The sequence below is a fragment of the Capricornis sumatraensis genome, chromosome 4 (genome assembly GCF_032405125.1).
Source record: "Capricornis sumatraensis isolate serow.1 chromosome 4, serow.2, whole genome shotgun sequence".
Taxonomy (NCBI): Eukaryota; Metazoa; Chordata; class Mammalia; order Artiodactyla; family Bovidae; genus Capricornis; species Capricornis sumatraensis.
Window position 1 is genome coordinate 156,449,853 of NC_091072.1, and position 26,511 is coordinate 156,476,363.

General features: G+C 48.5%; 1 protein-coding gene and 1 non-coding gene across 4 annotated transcripts in view; one reads left to right on the forward strand and one right to left on the reverse strand.

Annotated features, from left to right (window-relative positions):
• Positions 1-11,968: 11,968 nt before the first annotated feature.
• Positions 11,969-26,511, forward strand: part of ZC3H7B (zinc finger CCCH-type containing 7B) — a 55,180-nt gene continuing 40,637 nt past the window's right edge. For 2 of the 3 annotated variants that reach the window (XM_068969736.1, XM_068969738.1), the window contains exon 1: positions 12,120-12,315. The gene's annotated coding sequence lies outside the window, so the exon portion shown is untranslated. Of the gene's footprint in view, positions 11,988-12,119; positions 12,316-26,511 lie in introns of those variants that run through there. The other variant, XM_068969737.1, reaches the window with a different exon arrangement.
• Positions 20,003-20,075, reverse strand: TRNAG-UCC (transfer RNA glycine (anticodon UCC)). The gene has a single exon. It is a non-coding gene; the product is annotated as a tRNA-Gly (tRNA).

Here is a 26,511-nt window from a genome sequence, read left to right on the forward strand (position 1 = left end):
CGGCGTTGAACCGCGAACTCCCAGGAAGACTACAATTCCCTAAATGCCTTGAGGCCGGGCCGGCTCCGCCCTTCCGGAGATGTTCACGTTCACGTAACTTTATTGACAAAGGCTGGTGCTGACGGAGACTCGAAGCTCAATCTGTTCCGCAAGCTAAGAGGTGTCCATTTCCTAAAGGGAAAACCTCGCTTTCTTTTGTCCCATGAAATTGGAAGGACATTCGAGGACTTTCCCAAAAATAGCCACAAATTCCTTGATAATTAAAAGGACGGGGGGAAATAGTAACTCTGTAGCAAAGAAACTCTGCCACACCACCCTTAACCACATTAACGTTCACGTTAACGCTACACTGACACTGACATCCATCGCACACCTCCCGCAGTGCTGTGCTGAGAAGGACACAGTGTCACCGTCCAGTCCCCGCAACGCATAAAATTACTCTAATCGTGAGGAACCATCGTACCTACCCAACTGAGGAGCACGTTACGGAATAATGTGTCTGTACTCTTCCAAAAATGTCTGTGTCGTGAGACAGAAAAGCTAAGGAGCTGTTGCAGATTAAACGTGACTAAAAAGACACGATAATTAAATGCAACACGTGGTCCTGGATTGGATCTTGGGGTCGGGGTACAGAGAATCACTATAAAGGGCAATATTGAGACAGAAAAAATTTGTATGTTAGATAATCACGTTGTAAAAAAAAAAAGATAATAGCATTGTTTCCATGTTAAACCTGTTGTTCCTTTTAAATTGTACCTGATTATGTAAGAGACTGCCCTTGTTCTTGGGAAATACATGCTGAAATAATTACAGGCATGATGTTTGCAACCTACTCTGCTAAGTCGCTTCAGTAGTGTCCAACTCTGTGTGACCCCATAGACGGCAGCCCACTGGGGTTACCCCCATCCCTAGGATTGTGCAGGCAAGAACACTAGAGTGGGTTGCCATTTCCTTCTCCAATGCATGGAAGTGAAAAGTGAAAATGAAGTCGCTCAGTTGTGTCCGACTTAGTGATCCCATGAACTGCAGCCTACCAAGCTCCTCCATCCACGGGATTTTCCAGGCAAGAGTACTGGAGTGGGTTGCCATTGCCTTCACCGAACCTACTCTGGAATGGCTTAAAAAATGTATGCATCCATATGTAACGCTAGAGAGTACAAGTATAGCAAAATGTTAACAAGTGAATCTGGGTGAAGGGTCTGTGGGAGTTCTTTGAACATTTTTGCTACTTTTCTCTAGGTTCCAATTTTTAAGTAACAGAATACAAGTAGCTTTTTTTCCACAAAGAACTTTTTAACCATTATATAAATAAGGAGTTCATTATAAACACTTCAACCAACATGGAACAGGATAGTAACAGAAAAGTAAATGTTACCCAAGAAACTCTAGTTCCCAGAGATCAGCACTGTCAACACAGGCAGACTTCTCTTCCAAAGTTACCTCTCACAACTTGGCCCACACACCCACTTACGCTTTTGCTTTACCTGCAATGAGAAGGCAATGACACCACACTCCAGTACTCTTGCCTGGAAAATCCTGTGGACGGAGGAGCCTGGTAGCTGCAGTCCACGGGGTCGCTAAGAGTCGGACACTACTGAGCGACTTCACTTTCATTTTTCACTTTCATGCATTGGAGAAGGAAATGGCAACCCACTCCAGTGTTCTTGCCTGGAGAACCCCAGGGACGGGGGAGCCTGGAGGGCTGCCGTCTATGGGGTCGCACAGGGTCGGACACGACTGAAGCGACTTAGCAGCAGCAGCAGAGCAGAGTTAAATGTAGTATGTGCCATACAACTAAATTAATCTTTACCACCACAAAGAAAAAGGGCATCATTGCTACCCTTCCCAGCAGAGATGAGAAAACAGAAGCTCCAGACTCTAGTCCACACTACTACTGAGTTGTGGATCCTATATTCTCCCTTTCCTCTTCTGCCTGCAAAGTGAAGTGGAGTGAAGTTGCTCAGTCCTGTCTAACTCTCTGCGATCCCATGGACTGTAGTCGACCAGGCCTCTCTGCCCATGGGATTTTCCAGGCAAGAGTACTGGAGTGGGTTGCCATTTCCTTCTCCATGGGATCTTCCCGACCCAGGGATCGAACCCAGGCCTCCTGCATGGCAGGCAGACGCTTTACCCTCTGAGCCACCAGGGAAGCCAAAGCCCGTATTAAATGCCACCTCCTCCAGGAGGCTTTCCTTGCCCTGGTGACTCCAACCTGAATGAATCTGCTTCCTGTGGGCCCCCCAGCAAGCTTCAGACCCCACAGCGGTGGGTCTGAGAGCTTCTTCACAGAGTTAACATTCTACTTGGCAGCTTCCTCCTCCACCTGAAGAGCCTCTAGGCAGGTACTCTTTCTATCTGGGCAACATTCTCTGGGGTCCTGGCCTGTCATAGGTACCTCAGTTCTGTTCAGTTCAGTTGCTCAGTTGTGTCCAACTCTTTGCTACCCCATGAACCACAGCACGCCAGGCCTCCCTGTCCATCACCAACTCCTGAAGTTTACCCAAACTCATGTCCATTGAGTCGGTGATGCCATCCAACCATCTCATCCTCTGTTGTCCCCTTCTCCTCCTGCCCTCAATCTTTCCCAGCATCAGGGTCTTTTCCAATGAGTCAGTTCTTCGCATCAGGTGGCCAAAGTGCTGGAGTTTCAGCTTCAACATCAGTCCTTCCAATGAACACCCAGAACTCATCTCCTTTAGGATGGACTGGTTGGATCTCCTTGTAGTCCAAGGGACTCTCAAGAATCTTCTCTAACACCGCAGTTCAAAAGCATCGAATCTTCAGTGCTTTCTTTATAGTCCAACTCTCACATCCATACATGACTACTGGAAAAACCATAGCCTTGACTAGATGGACCTTTGTTGGCAAAGTAATGTCTCTGCTTTTTAATATGCTGTCTAGGTTGGCCATAACTTTCCTTCCAAGGATTAAGCGTCTTTTAATTTCATGGCTGCAATCACCATCTGCAGTGATTTTGGAGCCCCAGAAAATAAAGTCAGCCACTGTTTCCCCATCTATTTGCTGTGAAGTGATGGGACCAGATGCCATGATCTTAGTTTTCTGAATGTTGAGCTTTAAGTCAACTTTTTCACTCTCCTCTTTCACTTTCATCAAGAGGCTCTTTAGTTTTTCTTCACTTTCTACCATAAAGGTGGTGTCATCTGCATATCTGAGGTTATAGATATTTCTCCCGGCAATCTTGATTCCAGCTTGTGCTTCTTCCAGCCCACAGGTTTCCTCATTTGAACTGGATTTCAGTCAGGGTCACAGGATGTTTCCTTAAAATGAATCATCATCTGAAAAGGCTGAGAAGCTTCCAACTAGGCCTGATGTTATTCCTGAGCTGATTCTGGCTAGGACTGACCAAATCAGTCTGAATTTTCCTTAGGATGACCCTAAGCCTCCCTCTTCTAGTTTTACTTTCTGAGATTTTCTTCTGATGGGGACCTCCCGGAGAAAAGAGGGAAGTGGGTGGCAGAACATCCCTGCCTCCTTGTCTGGGTGACGGATCACAGGGTTTTTACAACTGCAAGTTTCTTAGCAGAAACTCAATGGCCTTCAAAGCCCAGGGTAGTAATGGGGTCCCACGGCGTCTGTTGGAGAACCAGTGGGTAGGTGTTCTGCTTGAAGGTGTTCACGTTCAAAGCTAAAAATCACAAATCCAGGCCCTTAGCAACACAGATTCTGTTTGTTACTCCTCAATCTAGATTCTATCTCAAACCCCTTTAAAATGCGGAGACTACAGTTTAAAAGGGAGGAGGGGGTTTGCACACTGAGTCCAAATGTTAGGGAAAGAACGCAGACTGAAATCGCCCACCCTGACCAAGTACCTGAGTAACCATTTGCATGAGTTGTTTTAAGACAGGAGTTCCTGGTAAGGAACACGGAACTAATAGGCCACCACCAATGGGAAGAGTTAGGGAAAGGTCAAAAGGAGACACCACGTGTTCGACCACCTTCCAGAATCCTTCTTGCTGGCATCCATCTTGGCTGAGCGATGTGATGAGTGTGCCATCAGGAAGGACTCTGAGTCAGAATCATTGGCTAAAGACAACCCAGAAACTAATCCCATCACCATAAAACCCAAGACTGCAAGCCACGTGGCAGAACAGCCCTCCTGAGTGACCTTACCCTATTGCTCTCTGCCTGGGTGCCCCTTCCCAATAAAATCTCTTGCTTTGTCAGCGCATTGTGTCTCCTTGGACAATTCATTTCCGAGTGTTAAAACAAGAGCCCATCCTCGGGCCCTGGAAGGGGTCCCACTTCCTGCAACACAGAGTCCTGAAACGTCAGTGTTTCCAAGCATCTTCTTTCTCTCTTCCCCTCACTTTCTCCAACTCGCTCTTTCAGAGAGACTAGTCTGTTTGCCTGACCCTGAGAAAAGAATGGAATGGACAGATGGAACCATCTTAGGCCATCCCTTGCCTCTTTCCTTTTGTTGTTGTTCTTCTTTTTTTTTTTAGTATTTATTTGGCTGCACTGGCTCTTAATTGCAGCATGCAAGATCTTTAGTTGTGGCAATGCGAACGTTTAGTTTCCACATGCAAACTCTCAGTTCGTTGACCAAGGCTGAACCTGGGCCCCCTGAATTGGGAGCACTGAGTCTTAGCAACTGAACAACCAGGGAAGCCCCTGTTCTCTTTTCAGCAAATGGAGAACTAAGCCCAGGGGTCAAATAACCTAAATTACACAGTAATTTAGACAAGAAATAGTGGAAGCCAGATCTCTGGGGTTCTTTTCATTACACATGCAAAACAAGTCACCTTTTGAGTGTGAGGTGGGAATGAGAGGAGAGTGGCTGTTCCAGGCCCCTTTGTCTGCTTTCTTTCTTTTTTTAATGTTTTGAAGAGAAAAGCAGACTGCCTCTGATTAGTTTGGTTTATTTGAACTGAATGTTTTAAATTCCATTCTGGTGCCTGAAAACAAACTTCATTGCCAATTTTGAATGGAATAAATAACAATATTTATTCTGGTTTCCTGAAGAGCTACCAAGGCTGCAGACTTGCCATTTAGTCAGATCAAACACAAATGCCTGAACTATGTCAGACACGTGAGGAATGCAGAGAGAATGTCCCAACAACCAACTGGGTGCTGGCCTTGGGTTCCTCCTGGAGAGAGGCGAGGGGGCCTGGTTTACCCACATTGCTGGAGAGTCTGCCCCCTCCCCCAGTGGGAGGGCATTGCTACATTATTTGTTAAGATAACTCAAACCAGGTTCCCCCCAGGTTCAAGCCCAGACTCCCTTAATGATTTCTTTTTAACCTCAATAAAAAACAATACTCAAAAGAACTCATTCACTCCACAAATAGTTATCTACTATGTGCAAGACATTATTCCAGAATCCAGTGTTGAGTAACATGGAAAACTGCCTGGGGAGGAGCTTAAATTTGGGTCTAATGTGTATGAAGGGTTTCCTGGTATCAAATCCTTTTAGTAGATTATATCCCCTTTTAATAGTTCTTTTGTTTCAAAATGGAAATGATTTCATTTTTAAAATGAAAACTGACAGCAAGTTTAAAAATTAGTATAAATGTAAAACAGCACAGAGAAGAAAGTCAAAAATTACCTATTTTGTTTTTAACAAAAATATTACATAGACTGATGACTGGATGGAGGGATGAATATATGATAAAGCAAATACAGAAAAAGTTTAACAGTCATAGCATAATATGGGCTTCCCTGGTCTCAGCAGTAAAGAATCTGCCTGCAATGCAGGAGATGTGGGTTGTATCCCTGAGTTGGGAAGATTCCCTGGAGCAGAGCATGGAAACCCACTCCAGTATTCTTGCTGGGAAAATCCCACGGATGGAGGGGCCTGGAAGATTACAGCCTAGGGGGGTGCCGAGTCCGAAACAGCCGAGCAACTGAAGCAACTGCGCATGAATAGCTTAACATAGGGCTATATAGTTCTTCCAGTTTTCCATATGCTTGACCATTTTCAAGCACCCTGGGGACAAACGTGAGCATGTTTCATCACCTGAATTCCATCCACTGTGTTATAACCTATCTGCTTCTAGGTTCACGGGTCCATCTTCACTTCTGATAATTGGAATTCTACGGACTGTTTCCCAGAAGAATGTGTTATTTATTTAATCACACAGTAGTTTGCATACAGGAACTCAATCTTCATAGTAACCCTATGGGGAATATACTCATTACCCTCAGCCTAAGCCTAAAATTTTCCACTTTATCTTCAAGGTCTTTCCCTAAACCCCAAGTTAAGATCCCTTTCTGGAGGGCTGGGACCGGGGACTGTGCTAGAGCTGTGGGGAAAGGGGTTTATTTACAGTCCCAAGAGTGAGGCCTGGCAAGGAATGTTTTTGAGTGAGTAAATGAACAGTGTATACATGGTTGCAATTAAGGCTGCCCTGTAGGAACTTCTCTGGTGATCTAGTGGTTAAGAATCTGCCTTCCATTGCAGGGGATGTGGGCTTAATCCCTGATTGGAGAACTAAGATCCCACATGCCACAGGGCAACTAAGCCCATGTGCCACAACTAGAGAAGCCAGTGGTGGTGGTGGTTTAGTTGCTAAGTCATGTCTGACTCTTGCGACCCCATGGACAGAGGAGCCTGGCAGGCTACAGTTCATGGGATTCTCCAGGCAAGAATATTGGAGTGGGTTGCCATTTCCTTTTCCAGCGGATCTTCCTGACCCAGGTATCGAACCCGGGTCTCCTGCATTGTAGGCGGATTCTTTACCAACTGAGCTACAAGGGAAGCCCTCAGAGAAGCCAGTGGGTGACTGCAAAGATCCAGCACAGTGTGGAAAAACAGAAAAAGACTGCCATGCACTCAGGCTCTTCCCAGGTGATAAGAAGGCATCCCTGAGGTCCAGCCCATGGCATGCCTAAGCTTGGAGCAGAAGGTGCTCACTGGAGAAGGGACAACTGAGTGATGTACCTGTCACTTCCTCAAAGGTCAAGTGTCCACTTCCTATTCTCCAGCTTCCCACTCCCATGACAGGCCCTTGGAGGTAATCAGGGATACGCATTCAGATTTAAGATAGTCACATCACGATATTCACATTCACATCTTCCAGGTAGACAGGCCTGGCGTTGAATTCTGTCTCTACCTCTTTCTTAGCTGTGTGACCTTAGTGAAGTGAAAGTGAAAGTCGTTCAGTCGTGTCCAACTCTTTGTGACCCCATGGACTATACACTCCAGGGAATTCTCCAGGCCAGGATACTGGAGTGGGTAGCCTTTCCCTTCTGCAGGGGATCTTCCCAACCTGGGGATCAAACTTAGGTCTCCCACATTGCAGGCAGATTCTTTACCAGCTGAACCTCAAGGGAAGCCTGTGTGACCTTAACCAAGTCAATTAACTGCTTTGTGTCCGTTTCTTTACTGTGAAACAGGCAAAAACTGCTTGATACCAAATTCTAGAGATGGCGGCAGCTGAGAGGAGGTCTGATGTCCAGTTGAATTGCACCTTGAATGATGAATAGTCCTCTTTTAAGGATATGTGTTTTTCCACTGGCAGCCTGGGATGGTGGAATCACCACGTCATTTACCAGCTGGTTCATTTGAGGCGAGATACAGTAGTCCAGCTGACCTCAACAGCTCCAGTCATAAAATGGGACTGATAGTAACAGTGGAACCTAATCTGATAAATCTGTCAAGAGTGTTTCACCATACATTGTACAGGAGACATGGGAACAAATGTGGATTCACCCCCGTGGGCTAGGCACTGTTCTATATATTTTACGTGTATTATTTAAATATAGTGCTTGAAACAAACTTTATGTTGATTGGGTTTTCTTATCTTTATATTACCACTGAGGAGCCGGATGCTTCAAGATTGCCTGGGGTCACATAACTAGCAAGCAGTGGAGCCGGGACTCCAACTGACCTTTGTCTACCTAAGGTTGCCTCAGTCACAGCTCCACTCTACCACTTAGCCTCCCTGAATTGCCAGGCTTGGCCTATGGGCGCCTTTTACCCATGATCTTGGGTTTCTTAAAGATGACCCAGCAGTGCTTGTCAGAAATATTAAATCAAAATCTCTGAGAGCTCCCTGGTAGCCTAGTGTTTAGGATTCTGGGCTTTCACTAACTGTGGCCCGGGTTGGGGAACTGAGATCCTGTAAGCCATCTAGCATGACCCCCCTCCTCCAAAAAAAGAATCTCTGAGATAGCGGTGAGGTAGGGGTGATTAGAGGTCTCCATTTTATTTCATTTAATTTTTTATTTTTGGCCACGAAGCTTGTGGGAATAAACTCGAGCCTCCTGCAGTGAAAGTGTGGAGTCCCAGCCACTGGACGGCCAGGGAATTCCCTAGAAGTCTTCATTTTAAACAAGCCACAACCCTCCTCTACCCCACCACAGTGAGCCTGCGTGCACTTGGCTTTTCCTTCCTGGACGTCCCCCTCATGCCAGAGACTGCCTTTCTATTGTTGTTGTTAATCTGAGAGGAGTGAGGGGACCGATGGCACCCGCAGAAGGAAGAGCTTGAGAGATTCTGATGGTGCAGGTGCACTTCCCCCACCCCTTTCCAAGGCTTCCTGAAGGTAGGCAGTGAAAAGCACAGGAGGCCATCTAGGCATACAGGCTCTGCAGTCAGACTTGCCGCCTTGGACAAGTCACTTAATCCTTAAGGGCCTAGATCTGATATACAGGGGCCTGATGAACTATGGACAGAGGTTCGTGACATTGTACAGGGGACAGGGATCAAGACCATCCCCAAGCAAAAGAAATGCAAAAAAGCAAAATGGCTGTCTGAGGAGGCCTTACAAATACCTGTGAAAAGAAGAGAAGCGAAAAGTAAAGGAGAAAAGGAAAGATACACCCATTTGAATGCAGAGTTCCAAAGAATAGCAAGGAGAGATAAGAAAACTTTCCTCAGCGATCAATGCAAAGAAATAGAGGAAAACAATAGAATGGGAAAGACTAGAGATCTCTTCAAGAAAATTAGAGATACCAAGGGAACAATTTCATGCAAAGATGGGCTCAATAAAGGACAGAAATGGTAGGGACCTAACAGAAGCCAAAGATATTAAGAAGAGGTGGCAAGAATACACAGAAGAATTGTACAAAAAAAATCTTCATGACCCCAATAATCATGATGGTGTGATCACTTACCTAGAGCCAGACATCCTGGAATGTGAAGTCAAGTGGGCCTTAGAAAGCATCACTACGAACAAAGCTGGTGGAGGTGATGGAATTCCAGTGGAGCTATTTCAAACCCTGAAAGATGATGCTGAGAAAGTGCTGCACTCAATATGTCAGCAAATTTGGAAAACTCAGCAGTGGCCATGGGACTGGAAAAAGGCCATGGAAAAGGTCAGTTTTCATTCCAATCCCAAAGAAAGGCAATGCCAAAGAATGCTCAAACTACCGCACAATTGCACTCATCTCACACACTAGTAAAGTAATGCTCAAAATTCTTCAAGCCAGGCTTCAGCAATACGTGAACCGTGAACTTCCAGATGTTCAAGCTGGTTTTAGAAAAGGCAGAGGAACCAGAGATCAAACTGACAACATCCACTGGATCATTGAAAAACCAAGAGAGCTCCAGAAAAACATCTATTTCTGCTTTACTGACTATGCCAAAGCCTTTGACTGTGTGGATCACAATAAACTGTGGAAAATTCAGAAAGAGATGTGAATACCAGACCACCTGACCTGCCTCTCGAGAAACCTATATACAGGTCAAGAAGCAACAGTTAGAACTGGACATGGAACAACAGACTGGTTCCAAATAGGAAAAGGAGTACATCAAGGCTTTATGTTGTCACCCTGCTTATTTAACTTCTATTCAGAGTACATCATGAGAAACGCTGGGCTGGATGAAGCACAAGCTGGAATCAAGATTGCAGGGAGAAATATCAGTAACTTCAGATATGCAGATGACACCACCCTTATGGCAGAAAGTGAAGAAAAACTAAAGAGCCTCTTGATGAAAGTGAAAGAGGAGAGTGACAAAGTTGGCTTAAAGCTCAACATTCAGAAAACGAAGATCATGGCATCTGGTCCCATGACTTCATGGGAAATAGATGGGGAAACAGTGGAAACAGTGGCTGACTTTATTTTTTGGGCTCCAAAATCACTGCAGATGGTGATTGCAGCCATGAAATTAAAAGACCCTTGCTCCTTGGAAGGAAAGTTATGGCCAACCTAGACAGCATATTAAAAAGCAGAGACATTACTTTGCCAACAAAGGTCCATCTAGTCAAGGATATGGTTTTTCCAGTAGTCATGTATGGATGTGAGAGCTGGACTATAAAGAAAGCTGAGCGCCGAAGAATTGATGCTTTTGAACTGTGGTGTTGGAGAAGACTCTTGAGAGTCCCTTGGACTACAAGGAGATCCAAGCAGTTCATCCTAAAGGAGATCAGTCCTGGGTGTTCATTGGAAGGACTGATGTTGAAGCTGAAACTCCAGCACTTTGGCCACCTGATGCGAAGAGCTGACTCATTGGAAAAGACCCTGATGCTGGGAAAGATTGAGGGCAGGAGGAGAAGGGGACGACAGAGGATGAGATGGTTGGATGGCATCACCGACTCAATGGACATGAGTTTGGGTAAACTTCAGGAGTTGGTGATGGACAGGGAGGCCTGGCATGCTGCAGTTCATGGGGTCTCAAAGAGTCAGACACGACTGAGCGACTGAACTGACTCAGTTTTCTATTTGTGAAATGAGCATGATAAACCCAATCTTCCAGGATTATGGTGAGAATTAGGTAAACTGTTTAAGTTTCTTGTGCCTCCCAACATTTGCCACATGTTTCAAATTCATCTCAGCGATGTACCTCCAGTTCATAAGACTGTATGGCACAAATGTGGAAACGATCACATTTACAAAGATAAAATCTTTTCAAATCTCACAGTTGATCCTCACTAAATAATTTTCTTTTTTTGACCACACTGCACAGCGTGTGAGACCTTAGTTTCCTGTGTGCCTGGATCTCAGTGGCCTCTGACTCTCTGAGACCCCATGGTCTGTAGCCCACCAGGCTCGTCTGTGCATGGGATTTTCCACAGGAATACTGGAGTGGGTTGCCATTTCCTTCTCTAGGGGATCTTCCCGACTAAGAGACAGTACCCCCGTCTCCTGTGTCTCCTGCACTGCAGGTGGATTTTTTACCACTGATCTGTTGGGACAAGTGCTCCATCGTGTCCGACTCTTTGTGACCCAGAAGACTGTAGCCCACTAGGCTCCTCTGCCTGTGGGATTTTCCAGGCAAGAACTGGAGTGGGGTGCCATTTCCTCCTCCAGGACATCTTCCTGCCCCCGGGATTGAATGCGCATCTCCTGCACTGCAGGTGGGTCCTTTACCTCTGAGTCGCAGAGGAAGCCCCTCGGTTTCCTAATCGAGGGTCAAACCTGCACTCCCTGCATTGAAAGTGCAGAGTCTTAACCACTGGGTTGCCAAGAAAGGCCCCCCTCAACAAAGAAGTTCATGTGCATATATATACATGTGTGTAAAACGAAGAGGGACGAGAACTCTAGGAATCAATGGTAGGGTGGGATGGATGACACGGTGTTTGGATCTGAAGCTCTGGATTCAAATCCAGCCTGGACCTGGCCAGCTCTGAGGCAGTGCCAGGGCCTCTGACAGCTGGTTTCTCCTTCGCGTGATCTCCCGTTAACTTTCGCATCTTCTTTGTTCAGTGGTCGAGTCGTGTCCCACTCTTTGCCACCCCATTCACTGGGTCTTCTAAGCGGCCTCACATCCTTTAGGGAAAGATCCTAGACAAACAACAACCTTGGGTCCCCACTCTTGAAAAGGGCACAAGGCTCCTAGGGTTTTGGGGGAGCCTACACTGGAAGCAGCTGGAAACTCAGGGGCGGGGGCGGGGGGGGGTTGCTCTTTTTACACGCATGAGGAAGGGCGGAGGCGCTCGGGGAGACCAGCACCCTCCCAGAAATGCAGAATCGCCAAGAGAAAAGCCCTAAGAGGGCAGGACACTTGCAAAGAAGATAAAGATTAATTCCAGGCATGAGCAGCCGGCGAGGAAGGGGGGCTTCCCCGCCCCCTGCGCCCCCAGGTGCGCGGTCCGCGCCGCCCACCCCCGGCGCCCGGCGAGGGAAGCCGCGCTCTAGGACCCGAGGAGGAGGGCCTGCAGGGAGACCGAGCCTCCAGCGGGTGCTGCCGCGAGCGGCCGGCCGGGGGGGCTGGAAATGAAAGTAAAGCGCTCCGGAGCCACATGGACGGAGCTGCCGGGGCGGCGGCGCCGGGAGCAGGATGCGGCTGCCCGTAATTAAATAGCATTTACTCTTATTATTACTAATAATAATAACGTAATCATACCTCTAGTCATAGCATACCATTTATCGGGCTCGGCGCAGGCCCGCGGGGAGCGCAGCCCGGCCGAGGTGAGTGCAGCGCGCGGCCCGAGCCCCGCGGGGCAGAGGCCGGGGGCCCGACCGCGGACGGGCGGCCGGCGCGGGAAGGGCTCGGGGAACCCGGGGGCCGCGCCGGGCCGGGCGAAGGCGCCGGGACCCCTGGCCTGGCCGGAGCTGCGCTGGGGACGCCCGGAGAGTGCATGTTGCAAAAATAAAGACACAGCTTCCTCCCCCTCCGCAATCCCCCTTTCCTTCTTTTTGGGGCTCCCCCTCCCGGCCCCCGCGCCCAGCCCCAAAGTTTCAAAGTTATTGTGCGGCTGGGGGCACCTGCCGCTGGGTGATTTGGCCGCCTCTGCAAGCCCCCGGGAGGTGTCTCGGAATTTCTTGCGTGGGGGCTCTCTCTTGGGCATCCGGAGCTTTGGGGTGCGCGGAGGCTTTGCGGATCCCCGCGATGGGGTTCGAGGGGATTGGCGATTGGCGGGGGCGTCGCTGGCAGCGCGCCCCTTCCTTTTGTGTGCGCCTTGGCCCCGCAGCGCCGGGAGTTGGAGGGACCGCAGCGCGGGCGGAGGACAGCGGCCGCCAACGGGCCGCCCCTGCGGGCTGCGGCGGCCACGCGAGCCCGGGGATCCGGGGCCTGCGGCCCGGCCCGGGGGAGAGGGCGGCAGGAAAGGGGGGCGCGGTCTGGGTAGGGGGGCATTTCCGGTCGCGGGATCGGTCCCAGGACTCCTAGGCCTGCGAGGATTCCGTCGTCTGACCAGGTGCGCGCAGGGGCTTCGGGGGACAGCTCTAGCGCCTGCGGGGCGCCCCCTGAATATGGGTCCCCGAGGGCCACCCACCACGGCGGCCTCGGACCCCTCTACTACCCTCCGCGGGCCTCAGGGCCTTTCCCGGGCCTGCCCCTTTCTTTCCCTGATTTCCCCTTAAAATCTGACCGGCTAGGACGTTTATAGGTGCCTGATTTGGGGGTCTTTCACAGAGACAAAGCAGTATTCCCAGGAGAAAAAAAAAAATCAGGATTCACTCTGATGGGCTCTGATGGGTGTAATGCCTACATGCCATCAGTGGGGAAAAGTAGGGGCTGGAGAAGGGGGCTGAGCCCAGAGTCGGGGACTGGGGGCCCCCAGCAGCTTTGTCAGGGATTTCATTTCCCTGGGGCTGCTTACTGGGACTTTGGTCCTGGATACAAGACTTTGAACCCCAACTTCTTAGCATTTTCCCTCAGAGCTTGCAGTTCATCAAGTTCCATGAAAATAGCAGAATGCAGATCCTTGAATCCTCACACAAATGGGATAATTATAGTATGTTTAGCAACTGTTGGACACAAAATTCCAGCAGAATCTTTCATTCTGTTACCAAGTCTTCCTCTTCCCCTCTCCGCAAATACAACCATACCCACCTTGGTTGTCTTTCCCCATTTTTACTTCCCTTGGAAATTGGACTGCAAGCTAGAAATGATGCTCAGCAGATCACAGTTAGAGCAGGTTTGAGGTGTGGGCTTCCTTAAGCTGGGAAGGAGAAACCTGTTCCAGAAGGGTTGAGATCTGAGGATGGGAGAGAACTTTTGTGATCCTTGAGCTGGGATGACGGCTTCCCCAGTGTCTCAGCAGTAAAGAATCTGCCTGCAATGCAGGAGTCTTGGGTTCAATCCCTGGATCAGAAAGATCTCCTGGAGAAGCCCATGGACAGAGGAGCCTGGCGGGCTGCAATCCACAGGGTCACGAAGGGTCGGACACGACTGAACATGCATGCACGTTTGTACTGGGATGAAGTTCCATGGATACTGTGAATGACTGCTGGCTTTTTGTTTAGGATGAACAATTAAGAATGTGGGTTTTGGTGGATTATTTGGGGCTAAGAAGCTCTGTGGGATGATCTGGGCTCTTGAATCTTAAGTATAGGTCAGTTGAGGCATCAGTAGGTTTGGGTTTGAGAATCCAAACATAATAATCCCTTAAATAGCACTTTTTAGTTTATAACGAAAGGGCTTCCACATATGTTCTCTCATCTGTCCTCCATAGCAACCATGTCAGCTCGACATTTTTCAATCTTAATTTTCCAGATGAGAGATCTGAAGCTTAGAGAGTTGAAGGTCTTCCTGGAAAGTCACACAACAGAGTTAGGATTCCTGCCTCATTTTCTGCCTCCAAATCTTCACCCTCTCCCAGAGCCCTGCCTACCTTAGCAAATTAGTCTTCAAGAGCTTCTTATGGTGTATAGTGTGATGCTGTGGAGTAGGCTTGGGTTGAGTTTGCCACTTAAAGGCTGGCTGGAAAGATAAAAGTTAACTCTAGTGAACCAATGAGAGAACAAGATGATCAATACTGGGGTCCAGGCGGTGAGAGCAGAGAGAAGAGAGAGCTCTCAGGGTAACCTGGGAACGTTAGGGAAGGTTTCCTCCAGCAGGTGGGTCTGGAGCTTGAAAGAAGGAGGAGGTGTGGCTGGGGTGGAGAAAAAGGAGGGCTCCGCACTGCTGCTTCTGCGCCGGGACGTTGATGTACATTTTCTCTGATTCTTCCAGCGGCTCCGAGAGGGGTAGGCACTATTATCTCCATTTCACAGATGAAGAAACTGAGGAACACAGGATTTATGTGGCTGGTCACCCAAGGCCACCTGGCTGGATTTGAAGCCAGTCCTGTGTGACAGTTGAGTGGGCTACATGGTGTCAGAATTGGACCACCTCCATCCCAAATACGGAGAGCAACAACAGGGACCCAGACAGTCTGAACTGGCAAAGACTCTAGGGGTGGGGTCCCAGGCTAACGGTCGACAAGGCTCCCCAGGGCCAGAGAGTTTCACTGAACCAGCCTTGTGTCCCATGGTCTTAGGGGGCTGGCCCAGTGCAAGTCCTCTCAGGCGGCTTCTGGAAGCCTGATTTTAGAAGGCAGACTGGTAATGGAAAGAGACTGGGTCCTGAGCGTGGAGATCCGAGCTCAGTTCCCGGTGCCTGCCAGCGCCTGATTTGATACCGCCGAGGAGCTTGTAGCTTGGAAAGGAGAAGGATACGGATGATTAACCCGAGTCTCCCAAGGACAGAAACTGGTTCTGATTCACCCTCTGTGTCCCAGGCCCCCGTGGAAGTGCCAGGAAGACACGATCAACTATTGTCTTGTCAAACTGAATAATGTCCCAGTGTAGAGGAAGATTTATTTTGCCCTGGGGGTTGGAAGGTCTTCCAAGAAGAAGTGCCATTTAAAACATCAGAAAGGAAAAAAAAAAAGAATAACGTGTTGGAAAGATGGGTTGAGAAAGGGCATTCTAAGGAGAGGCGCTGAGCTGGACAAAGGCAGGGCTGTGTAAAGTCAGAACGGGCAGGTTGTCTGGAACACCCCACAGTGCAGGTGGCAGGTGTGAGTTCAGGTTCAAGTCAGGCTCTGCCACGTGGTCCCTTGGGTTCTCTGGCCCCAAGTTTCCTTTTCTGAAAAGGAACTCTGAGAGTTGATGATGTTTTATGGTAACCTCTGGGATAAGCCTGGTGCCTGGGGATTGGGACAGGAGACTCATATGAGAGGAACTTTGTTGTTCAGTGGCCTAGTTGTGTCAGACTCTTTGGGACCCCATGGACTGCAGCACGCCAGGCTTCCCCATCCTTCACTATCTCCTGGAGTTTGCTCAAACTCATGTCCATAGAGTCACTGAAGCCATCCAACCATCTCATCCTCTGTCGCCCCCTTCTCCCCCTGCCCTGTCTTTCCCAGCATCAGGGTCTTCTCCAGTGAACTGACTCTTCGCATTAGGTGGCCAAAGTATTGGAGCTTCAGCATCAGTCCTTCCAATGGATATTCAGAATTGATTTCCTTTGGGATGGACTGGTTTGATCTCCTTGCTGTCCAAGGGACTCTCAAGAGTCTTCTCTAGCACCATAGTTCGAAAGCATCAGTTCTTCAGTGCTCAGCTTTCTCTATGAGAGGAACTAGGGGAGTTTAAAAATTTTTAGTAACTTCACAAACACCAATCCAGCAATTAGCTAGTGGCTAGCTGTTGTGAGTGCTTTCTCCTGGATGAGCTTATTGAATCTTTATGATAGCTGTATATAGGTGGGTGCTATAATTATCCCCTTTTTACAGATGGAGAAATTGTGGCACAGGAAGGTTAAATGTCATCCTGTAAGTGGCAGAGCTGGAGGGCAAACCAGGGCAGTCTGGCTCTTGAGTTGGCCCACTGGGGACCACATGAGGCTAGGCAGGAGGAAGGCAGGAGACTCGTGGGGCCGGTGGTGGTACAGTTGAGACAGCAGAGGGTGGAGGTGTCCTCTGAGGGAGTCTGACTGCAGCTTCAGCTGGGGTTGATGAAGTGACGGCTATGTGTCAGCTCCCTGGAGCCTCCACGGAAGCCAGCTCCTTTCATCACATTTAATGGTCCATAGAAAACGGGCTCGTTTTCCTTTTCTCTGTCAGCACCAGCTATGGGGCTCCTTCCCACCTTATTTATTTCTCCTAGTAAGTCTATTTCTTTGCAAGCGCCCTGATGGCTTCTGCAGGTGTGTTAACGCCATTTCACCATCAGGCCTTGGAGGCCCAGCGGGAAGGGGAGGCAGCCTTTCTGCATTCAGGAGCTGTCTAGAGGCGACTTCAGTTCAGCAGCAGTTCCTGAGCTCCAGATCAGAGCCTGAGATTCAAGCTTGATGGGCACAGCAGCTACAGCGCCAGCAACCACAGCTGGATGTGGCTGTGTGCCCATCCTGTGCTTGCACTTTCTGTGTGCTTTCTGTTACCAAATCTGCTAGCAGCCCCATTTTGCAGATGAGAAGACTAAGGTTCCCAGATCATACGACTGAAGTAGAGCAGGAGGGTCAGGGGCAGCCCAAGCCCGAGTCTGAGGTCCTAGCTGCCCGGTCAGAGAGATGCTGTCAAGCTGTTTCAGTTTCCAGGGAGCTCTTTGCTTTTTCTTTTTAAAATATTTATTTATCGATATGGCTGCATGGGGTTTTAGTCACAAGATCCTCATTGTGTCATGTGGAATCTTTCCTTGCAGCACGCAGACTCTCTAGTTGTGGCACACAGGCACCTGAGCGTGCGGTGTTGGTTGTCCCGCAGCACGTGGGATCTTAGTTCCCTGACCAGGGATCGAACCTGTGTCCCTTGCATTGCACAGTGGATTCTCAACCACTGGACCACCAGTAAAGTCTCTTGAGCTCTTTTCTTACCTGCCTGGAAACCTTAGTTATCTAACGTTTGTGTCTAGTCTCTCATTCACCCTCATGATAATCCTTCACGATAAGAGAAATCTCTGTTAGTCAAAAGAAACCAAGGGGTGACCCACCCACCCTCAAATTCTTCCTGCTCTGTCCACAGCATGACTCAGAGAGGGGACCAACCGAGTGTCAGATTCCCTGAGACCAAGAGCTGGGGTCAGCCAGTGAGTGTCTATCAAGCACTTCCCTGAGGGCTGCAGGCAAAGGCTGAGACTGTGACTCTTTTCAGAGGCTCCTCTAAGCTCTGGAGCATTCCGTGTCAAACCCTGTCCCTCTGCAGGCAGAGGGGTCCAAAGTCCTGGCTTTCCTTCCCCGCTGCAGCACACACTAGCTGCATGAGGAGGGCACTAGCATCTCCTCAGTCTTGGCCTCAGTCTTCTGGTCTGTGAAATGGCCTTGCTGATTCAGTCCCATCTGCCTCAGGTTTGCTCTGAAACTTAAATGAAGGAACTTTGAAAGTTATAAAGACCACCCAGTGTGATGGCCATGAATACTGAATAACCTCCAGAATGTTCCTGAATCTTCTCCATTGCCTGCCTTGATCTGGGCCTTGACCCCCACAGCAGGCAGCCTCCTAACTAACCTTCTACCTTCGCCTCTTAGGACCCACCCCCAAGGCAGCAGCTAAGGAGTCTTCTCAAGATTTAAAGGAGACCCTGTCAGGACTCCCCTGGTGCCCCAGTAGTTAAGACTTGCCCTCCCACTGCAGGGGCCATGGGTTCGATCCCTGGTCAGGGAACTAAGATCCTGTGTGCCACACAGCCAATATATAAAATAATAATAAAAATAGATAGTTTAAAAATAGATGCGATTGTCAGTCCTCTGCTGAAAACCTTTCAGTGGTTCCCCAGCACACGTGGAGCACAGAGCTGGCTCTCACACAGAGTGAGCTGCGTGTAGCTCTCTGACCAGGCCCAGCCTGTCCCCGGCCCCTTTTGCTTCCTGCTTGGCCTGCTCTCATTCCAGTCCTGCAGCCTCAACTGGCCTTCTGTCTCTTCCTTGAACATTCTAAGCTTGTTCCCACCTCAGGGCCATTCACCGAGTGGCACCCGGTGCCAGGTGCGCCCTTACCCACCTCCTGGGTCCCTGTGACTGGCTCCTTGTCTCTTAAACGCCACCTCCCAGGTCAGGCCTTCCCTAAGCTCCCAGCCACCCCCACCCCCATCATTCCCTGCCACGATCCCTGTTTTAGTTTCTGTGTAACTCTTATCTGTATCTCTGCTTGTCTTGTGCATTTAACACTGACCTTTTTATTTGTTTTTCCACGCCCGAACCACAAGCTCCCCAAGGCCAGGGACTTCATTAATCTCATTCCCTCGGCTCCGGCAGAGCCCAACTGCACACAGAGGTGTTCTGTGGTTATTTGCTGAGTAAATGAACAATAGTAGCAGAGTGGTCCAGAACAGCCCTTGCCCAGAAAGAGTGGCCTAGACAGAAAGTAGGGCTTCCCTGGGGGCTCAGTGGTGAGGAACCCGCCTGCCAATGCAGGAGACACGAGTTCGATCTGTGGGTTGGGAAGATCCCCTGGAGGAGGAAATGGCAACCCACTCCAGTATTCTTGCCTAGAGAATCCCACGGACAGAGAAGCCTGGCAGGCTCAGTCCATAGGCTCTAGGAGTCGGACACGACTGAACACACAGGTGTCGTCATTAGTCTTGCAAGATGGATATCATTAGCTCCATCCTGTAAAGGACAAAACAGAGGCTCAGACTGATTCCGTGAAAGCTAGCATGGGTCAGGGCTATGATGGGAACCCAGCTCGGGGCCCTTTGCACTGCTCTGGCCTCTCTTCAGCCCATGATGCAGGCAGAGCAGCTCATGAAACTCTTGGTGCTCAGGTGTTAGGACCACAGGATTTCTTCTCCTATGAACAGGAGCAGTGACTTCAAATTGCTCAAAAAATAAAAAAAGAATAGTAAGCAGTCAGTCGGAGCTCTGGGACCCTGGGTGAGTTCTGTTTTTTTTTTTTAAATGTGTACATGCCCATAACTCCCAAGTGTAAGCTTCTGTTACTTTTCTATTTAAAAAAAAAAAAAAAAAGTTATTGTTCAAATGTCTCACTTTAGCAGCATAGCAGGTGGGTCTTGATGGAGAAGCAGAAGTAGAGCGTTGGTCCCCTCGAGAGAGACGTAGGTGTGAACCCTTCTGTGCAACTGGGCCCTTAGGTTGCTAGGAAGGAGAAAGACAAGGTGAAGAAGGTATTGAGTCAAAGCCCTTTGGAGCCAGGGTGCTGCGGGAGGGTGGGGATTAGGCCTTGCTGCTGATGCTTGCTTTTACTTTGGCTTATGGTGGGGTGCCGGGGGAGGCCTGGGGCAAGTTTCTTGAACCTTGGTTTCTGTTCAAGGTGGCCAATTAAAAGCAACAAATTACAGGTTGCTGAGGCCTGTGGGTATCCATTGCATGTCCATTCCTGAACATACCTGCAGCCTGCTTCCCTGGGAGCAGTGTGGCCTTGGATAAGCCACGGAGCCCTCCGAGCCTCATTTTTTGTTTTTTGGCCACTCCATGCTGCAGGTGGGATCTTAGTTCCCCGGCCAAGGATCGAACCTGCACCCCCTGCATTGGAAGTACAGAGTCTTAACCACTGGACCACCAGGGAAGTCCCCAAGTCTCTCTATTTTTTTAATAAAAAGACTTCACTTTTGTAGGCCTCACTTTTGGGTGGAAAGTGGGGATAAGAGCACCTGTTTCTGAGATTACTGTAGGGATAAGTAACCTGATCCTGAGAGCAGGGCTTCTCAAGCCCCCTGTACCACAGACCTGTCAGGCAGCCTGGGGACACCCATGAATGCCTTCTCAGAATACTCTTTCTAGATTCATGCAGTGAAAACACACGGGATTACCAAGGAGATCAATGCTCTTGAACTACAGTTTGGCTCTTTTTTAAATCAAGGCACTAACAGATAAGAACTATCAGTGAGTCTATATAACTACCATAATTTCGAAGTTGGGGTGAGCGTGAACCACGATTTCGTTGTGTCTGCAGCAGCTGATATGTGACAGGGAGAAAGCTGTGATTTCTGGGCCTGGCGCTCTTGGGGTGTTTTGCCTGTGTTCCTACCTGTGGGGGGAATGCTCAGTATGAGGTAGAAGTTTGTGAAAAAAGTTGTGTTTTCCCAGACCCCTGGAAACCGGTTACAGACCCCTGAGTTCTCTCCTTGGGACCTGTGTTCAAAACTCCTGCCATAGAAGTGGCCGGACACCCAGCAGGTGGCCCCCAGAAGTGGCTTCCCTGGAGCAGAGGGTAGTCCAGTGGACGGATGGGGACGGATGAGGATGAGGATGAGGATGAGGGGAAGGGACAGATGCAGACCCGGAGAGCTGACGAGTGAGGTCAGAGACCGTGGAATCAAAGCCTTCCTGGGCTCTCTGGGTAGCCGTCGAGGGCCTGGTGAGTCGGGAGAGGCGCCAGGCGTGGAGGTGACGTAAGCTCAGATAGTGTTCGTGCGGTGTGTAACCTGTCCGCACCCTGCAGTGGGGCAGGTGAGTGCCGGGGGTGCGGGGGGTGGGAGGTGGAGTGCAGGTCCAGGCTAAAGGCAGCCTGCGGGGGTGGGGCAGCACTTTTGAGTTGGGACGTGACACTCTCTGAGCCCCAGAACCCAAGTGCCAGAGTTCAAAGCCCAGTTTCATCACTTAGTAACTAACCCTGGCAGGTCACTTCATCTCTTTGTGCCTTGGTTTCCTCATCTGTAAAATGAGGGTGATAGTGGTACTTTCCTAAGGAGTGTTATAAGGATTAAGCATTATACTTAATGTTATATATAGTATCTTGTTATATATAGTATCTTATAGTATGTTATATGTAGTATCTTATATAGTATCTTACTCTACTGGTATATAGTATCTTTTTAAAATTAACTTATTTTAATTGGATAGTATCTTAGTATAGCATTTTGGTTAAAGTTCACCACGGCTTCCCTGGTGGCTGAGTGGTAAAGAATCCCCCTGCCATACAGGAGATGCAGGTTTGATCCCTGGGTCGGGAAGATTCCATGGAGAAGGAAATGGCAACCCACTCCACTATTCTTGCCTGGGAAATCCCATGGACAGAGGAGCCTGGCTGGCTACAGCCCATGGGGTTTCCGAAGAGTCAGACAAGACTTAAACTGAACTAACAACTCAGAATAATATCCGGTAAGAGAAAGTGCTCAATAAATGACGACTGAACCCTGCATCTTCACTTTTACTCCAGGTTTCATGAGACTGTACTTACTCAGAGTGTATTTTTTTTCTGTGCTGCTGAGAGAGAAAGCAGATACAGCTTCTTCCTTCAAGGAGCACCTACTTTAGGGAGAGAATGGGGATATGAACACATACTTTCAGTTAACTAGGATCACTGCCATACTTGTGAGCTTGAGGGGCTGAGCTTGGGTGGACTTTGGGGCAGACAGCCTTCCTGGTAGAAAAGCCACCTCAGCTGAGCTTTAAGAAACAGGCATTAATGAGGGTTGTTCTAGAAAGAGCGGGCAGCTTGAACAGGAAGCTGCGTGGTCCAAAGTTGCTGGAATGTCACATTCCAGACCGGGCCACGGGCACTGTGTGCCCTGGATGAACAGCCTGGCCTTTGTCCTCCTGGTAGTGGGTGTCATGGAAGGTTTTGTTTGTTTTTAACTTTTTATTCACAGGAAGTTGCGAAAATGGTAACAAAGGGTTCCCTTTACTCTGCTTCCCTTGATGGTGATATCCAGCCAATATCAGAATCAGAAAAATGACATTGGTACATTACTGGACCACAGAGCTTATTCACTTTTCACCTTTTTTAAAAAATTGATTTCTTATTTGTTTGGCTGCGCTGGGTCTTGGTTGTACCGTGCTCAGTGCTCAGGAACTTCACTGTGACAGGCAAACTCTTAGCTGTGTCGTGTGGGATCTAGTTCCCTGACCAGGGGTTGAACCTGGATCCCCTGCATTGAGAGAGTCGAATCCTAGCCGCTGGGTCACCAGGGAGGTCCTCACATTTCTTTAGACCTACATTCATGTGGGTGTGCGCATGCATCTGGGAGGGTTCTGAGCAAGGGAGTGATGCTGACATGTGAATTGGACAGAGATCCCTGACCAGCAATTGGCAGCAGATTGCAGGGAGCCCAATGGTCGGAGGTGATGGAGGGCCTGCATGTGGAGGTGATGGGAGAAGTGTGGACAAGTGTTTCAGAGGTAAAGCTGGAACTGGAGATTGACTGAGAGAAGGATGATGGTTGGATCTATGACTAGAGTTGGAGAATGACGGAGGAGGAGCAGGATTAGGGGAGAAGCTGCTGAGTTAAGTCTGGAATGTATTGAGTCAGAAGAACACTCAGCTCAACTGGAATGGGCACCAAGGAGGACTTTCTGAACACAGAGGCATCCATGCTGGGTCTTAAAGGATGAGTAGGAGTTGGCTGGGGGTGCAGGTGGGGAAGGGGAGGGCATTCCAGGTAGAGGGTTCGGGATTAGGAAAGGCACAGAGGTCATAAGCAGCCTGGATATTGGGCATCTGGGTAGCATTTCCTACAAGGTAAAAGATGCAAATCTGAAATATTGGGGAGGGGGTGAGCCTGGTGGGAGGCATAGATTTGTGAGTCATCGACATGACTCATGAGATCATGAAATGCAAGAGCTCATCTAGGGGGAGCAGGTGGAGTGAGGAGACCAAGAGCACTGTCCCTGAAGCCGAAGACCTGGGTGGACGAGGACAAGGACCCACAGATGCAGCCAGCAGTCCCAGCAAAGGCCAATAAAACCCTGGCCCCTCCTGGGCTCAGCAGGTAGGAGGTCCCTGGGACGGGGAGGACCCTCGGCAGGCACCCTCAGTGGAGTGAGCGTGGGCTTGTCGTGAGTTGGGGAGTGGAGTGGGAGGTGTGGGGGTGGAGACAGCATAGACAACTCTTTCACAGAATGTGATCGAGAGAGGGAGTCAAGGTTGTGCTCGCCGGAAGGGGACTCGGGATCTGAGGAGGGAATTATTTTGAGGGATGGGGAAGACTTGAATGTGATGACAGATGGAGGTTCCTGGGGCTAGGCCTCTTTGCTTAATGGGCAACACTAAATGCGTGGGCTCCCATATGCATGGGCTCGGGGGCCAGGCTGCTAGGGTTTGAATCCCAGCTCTGCCTAGTTCCAGCTGTGTGACCTTGGGTAAGTCACTTAACTTCTCTGTGCCCTCTGCTCCTCCACAAATTGGGAATGATAGTAGTCCCGATGTCATAGGATTATGCAAGTCTTAAGAAAGGTATTATGTGGGTTGGGAGGTGGGCAAGTAAGTAAGTGTTAGTCGCTCAGTCGTGCCTGACTCTTTGCGACTCCATGGACTGCAGCCCACCAGGCTCCTCTGTCCATGAGATTTTCCAGGCAAGGATACTGGAGTGGGTTGCCATTTCCTTCTCCAGGGGATCTTCCCAGCCCAGGGATCGAACCCAGGTCTCCTGCACTGCAGGCAGATTCTTTACCGACTGAGTTACAGGGGAGGATGGGAGGGAGGCTCAAAATGGACGGGACATATATATACCTATGACTGATTCATGCTGATGGATGGCAGAAACCAACACAATTACCCTCTAATTAAAAATAAATATTAAAAAAAGAGAAAGGTATTATGTGTATAGGGATCATGACAGTCCCTGGAACATCATAATCACTGAGGAAATATTATTACCTGATTGTGAATTTATCTTGGTATCAGTTTTTTCATTCATTTATTCAACACTCATTCATTCTTATCTATGTCATGCTTGGGTTGAATGAATTGATACTCATTCATCCATTTCTTTTTCATCCAAACCACCATTTCCTGAACACTTGCTCTATGTCAAACATGGGCCAGACGTTGAGATTTTGGAGGACCTGGCATAGTCCCTGCCTGGTCTGATGAAGATCTGAGTCTCTAGATTCTGTCATCTTCAAACCCTTCTCCAAAGTGGGAAAAACATCGTGTTTCCTTCCTGGTTCCCAGGTCAATGGTTTGGTCTTTTTCTTAGGAAGGACAGTCCATGGACACTTGGCAGTCCCAGAGCACTGGCTTTAAAATCAGGCTACTGGTTCCCATTTGGCCCCTGTCCTACTGTTGGCCTCAAGTCAGTCATCTCATTTTGTATTTTAGATTGCAAGGCAAATACTTTCTCCTTGCAAAATGTCCAAACCCTGCTGAGGCATTTAAAGCAGAAGGGAACGTGGTCTGTGTGCTCTTGCCTCTTGGCAGATCCTAGTTCCCAGAAAGAACCAGTGAAACTGGAGAATATTCTCTCAAATGCCTTCTTTATATAAACACACATTACACACAGATGTAATCATACAAACCCAAATGTTCTGAAATCTGTTTCTTTTTTTCCTTTCTCAACCATGTACAGAGGCATCTCCATGACAGTACCTATAGATTAAATAGCTGCTTGTATTCCATAATGTAGTAGTTTGTTTGATGAAGCCAGTTCTTTACTGATGGACATTTAGGTTACTTCTAGTTTTTTACTCTTTAAAAAAGTATGTCCCTGTATAAATATAATTTGCGGGCTTTTACAAGGATTTTGGTAGGTTAAATTCTTGGAAGAGAAATTTCTGGGTGGAAAGGAAAGGACATTTTATCATTTGAAAGGGGTTTGGCTGCAAGTAACAATTCTTTGCTCAAAATGGAGTTTATTATTATCTCAAAAGACAAATGAGTTGGAGCAGTTCCAGGGTCAGTTAATTTATTGTCAGACATGTCATCAAACACCTTCAGCCTGTCTTTCTGCTCACTCATCTCTGTAACTACACTCTGGTACACAGTACCAGAAAAGGGGATTATCACTGCAGTCCCATTCTATTTATTATTTTTAAGTTTTCTTTTTTAATTGAAGGTTAATTGCTTTACAGAATTTTGTTGTTTTCTGTCAAACTTCAACATGAATCAGCCATAGATACACATATATCCCCTCCTTTTTGAACCCCCCCTCCCATTTCCCTCCCCATCCGACCCCTCTAGGTTCAGTCCCATTTTAAGTGTGAAGGAAATCTTGCCCAGAAGCCCCCTGGCTGATTTCCCCTCCTTCCTATTGGCGGGGATGATGTCACATGCCCTTGCCCAAGCCAATCACTGGTAAGGAAAAGGACCATTATGATTGGTTTAGCCCAGTGCAGGTTCACCTGTCCTGCTGTGTGCAGACGGAGGAAGTGATGCTGGCTGCTGGGTAGGCAGCTTGCTCATTTTGGTAGGTGTTGCTTCACAGAGACCTCACCAGTTCACAGGCTGAGTGCGTTGACAGTGTTGGAGAGTGCTCTTTCCTTCACCTCATTGACCAGGCTCTCTTCTTTCATTAGCCTCATAGGTGACAAGAGTTGTCTTGTTGTTTTAATGTGTCTTTTTCTTTAAATTATATTTGTTTATTTTGGCTGTGCTGAGTCTTCACTGCAGTGCATGGGCTTTCTCTAGTTGCCGAGAACAGGCTTCTCATTGCAGTGACTTCTCTTGTTGTGGAGCGCAGGGCTCTAGGGCTCAATAGTTATGGTGCATGGGCTTAGCTGCCCCGGGGCATGTGGGATTTTCTCAGACCAGGGATAGAACCCGCGTCCTTTGCACTGGCAGGTGGATTCTTAACCACTGAAGCACTGGGGAAGTCCTCTGAGTATCTTTTCTTAATGAGTTATGTTCCTGTGAATTTCCTGTTTATATTATTTGTGCATCTTATTTTTTTAATTATCTTTTAATAATCGTATTTATTTATTTATTTTTGATTGTGCTGGGTCTCTGTTGCTGCGAGGGCTTTTCTCTAGTCGTGACTCTGTAGTTGCAGTGTGCAGGCTTCTCATTGTGGTGGCTTCTCTTGTTGCTGAGCACCGGCGTTAGGGTGCACGGGTTTCTGTAGTTGTGGTTCCCTGACTCTAGAGCGCAGGCTCAATAGTTGTGGCACATGGGCTTAGCTGCCCCAAGGAATGTGGGACTTTGCCAGATCAGGGATCAAACCTGTGTCCCCTGAATCGGCCGATGGATTCTTAACCACTGGACCGCCAGGAAAGTCCCCTGAGTATCTTTCCTGAATGAATTGTGTTTCCTGTGAATTTCCTGTTTTATGTTCTTTGCTCCTCCT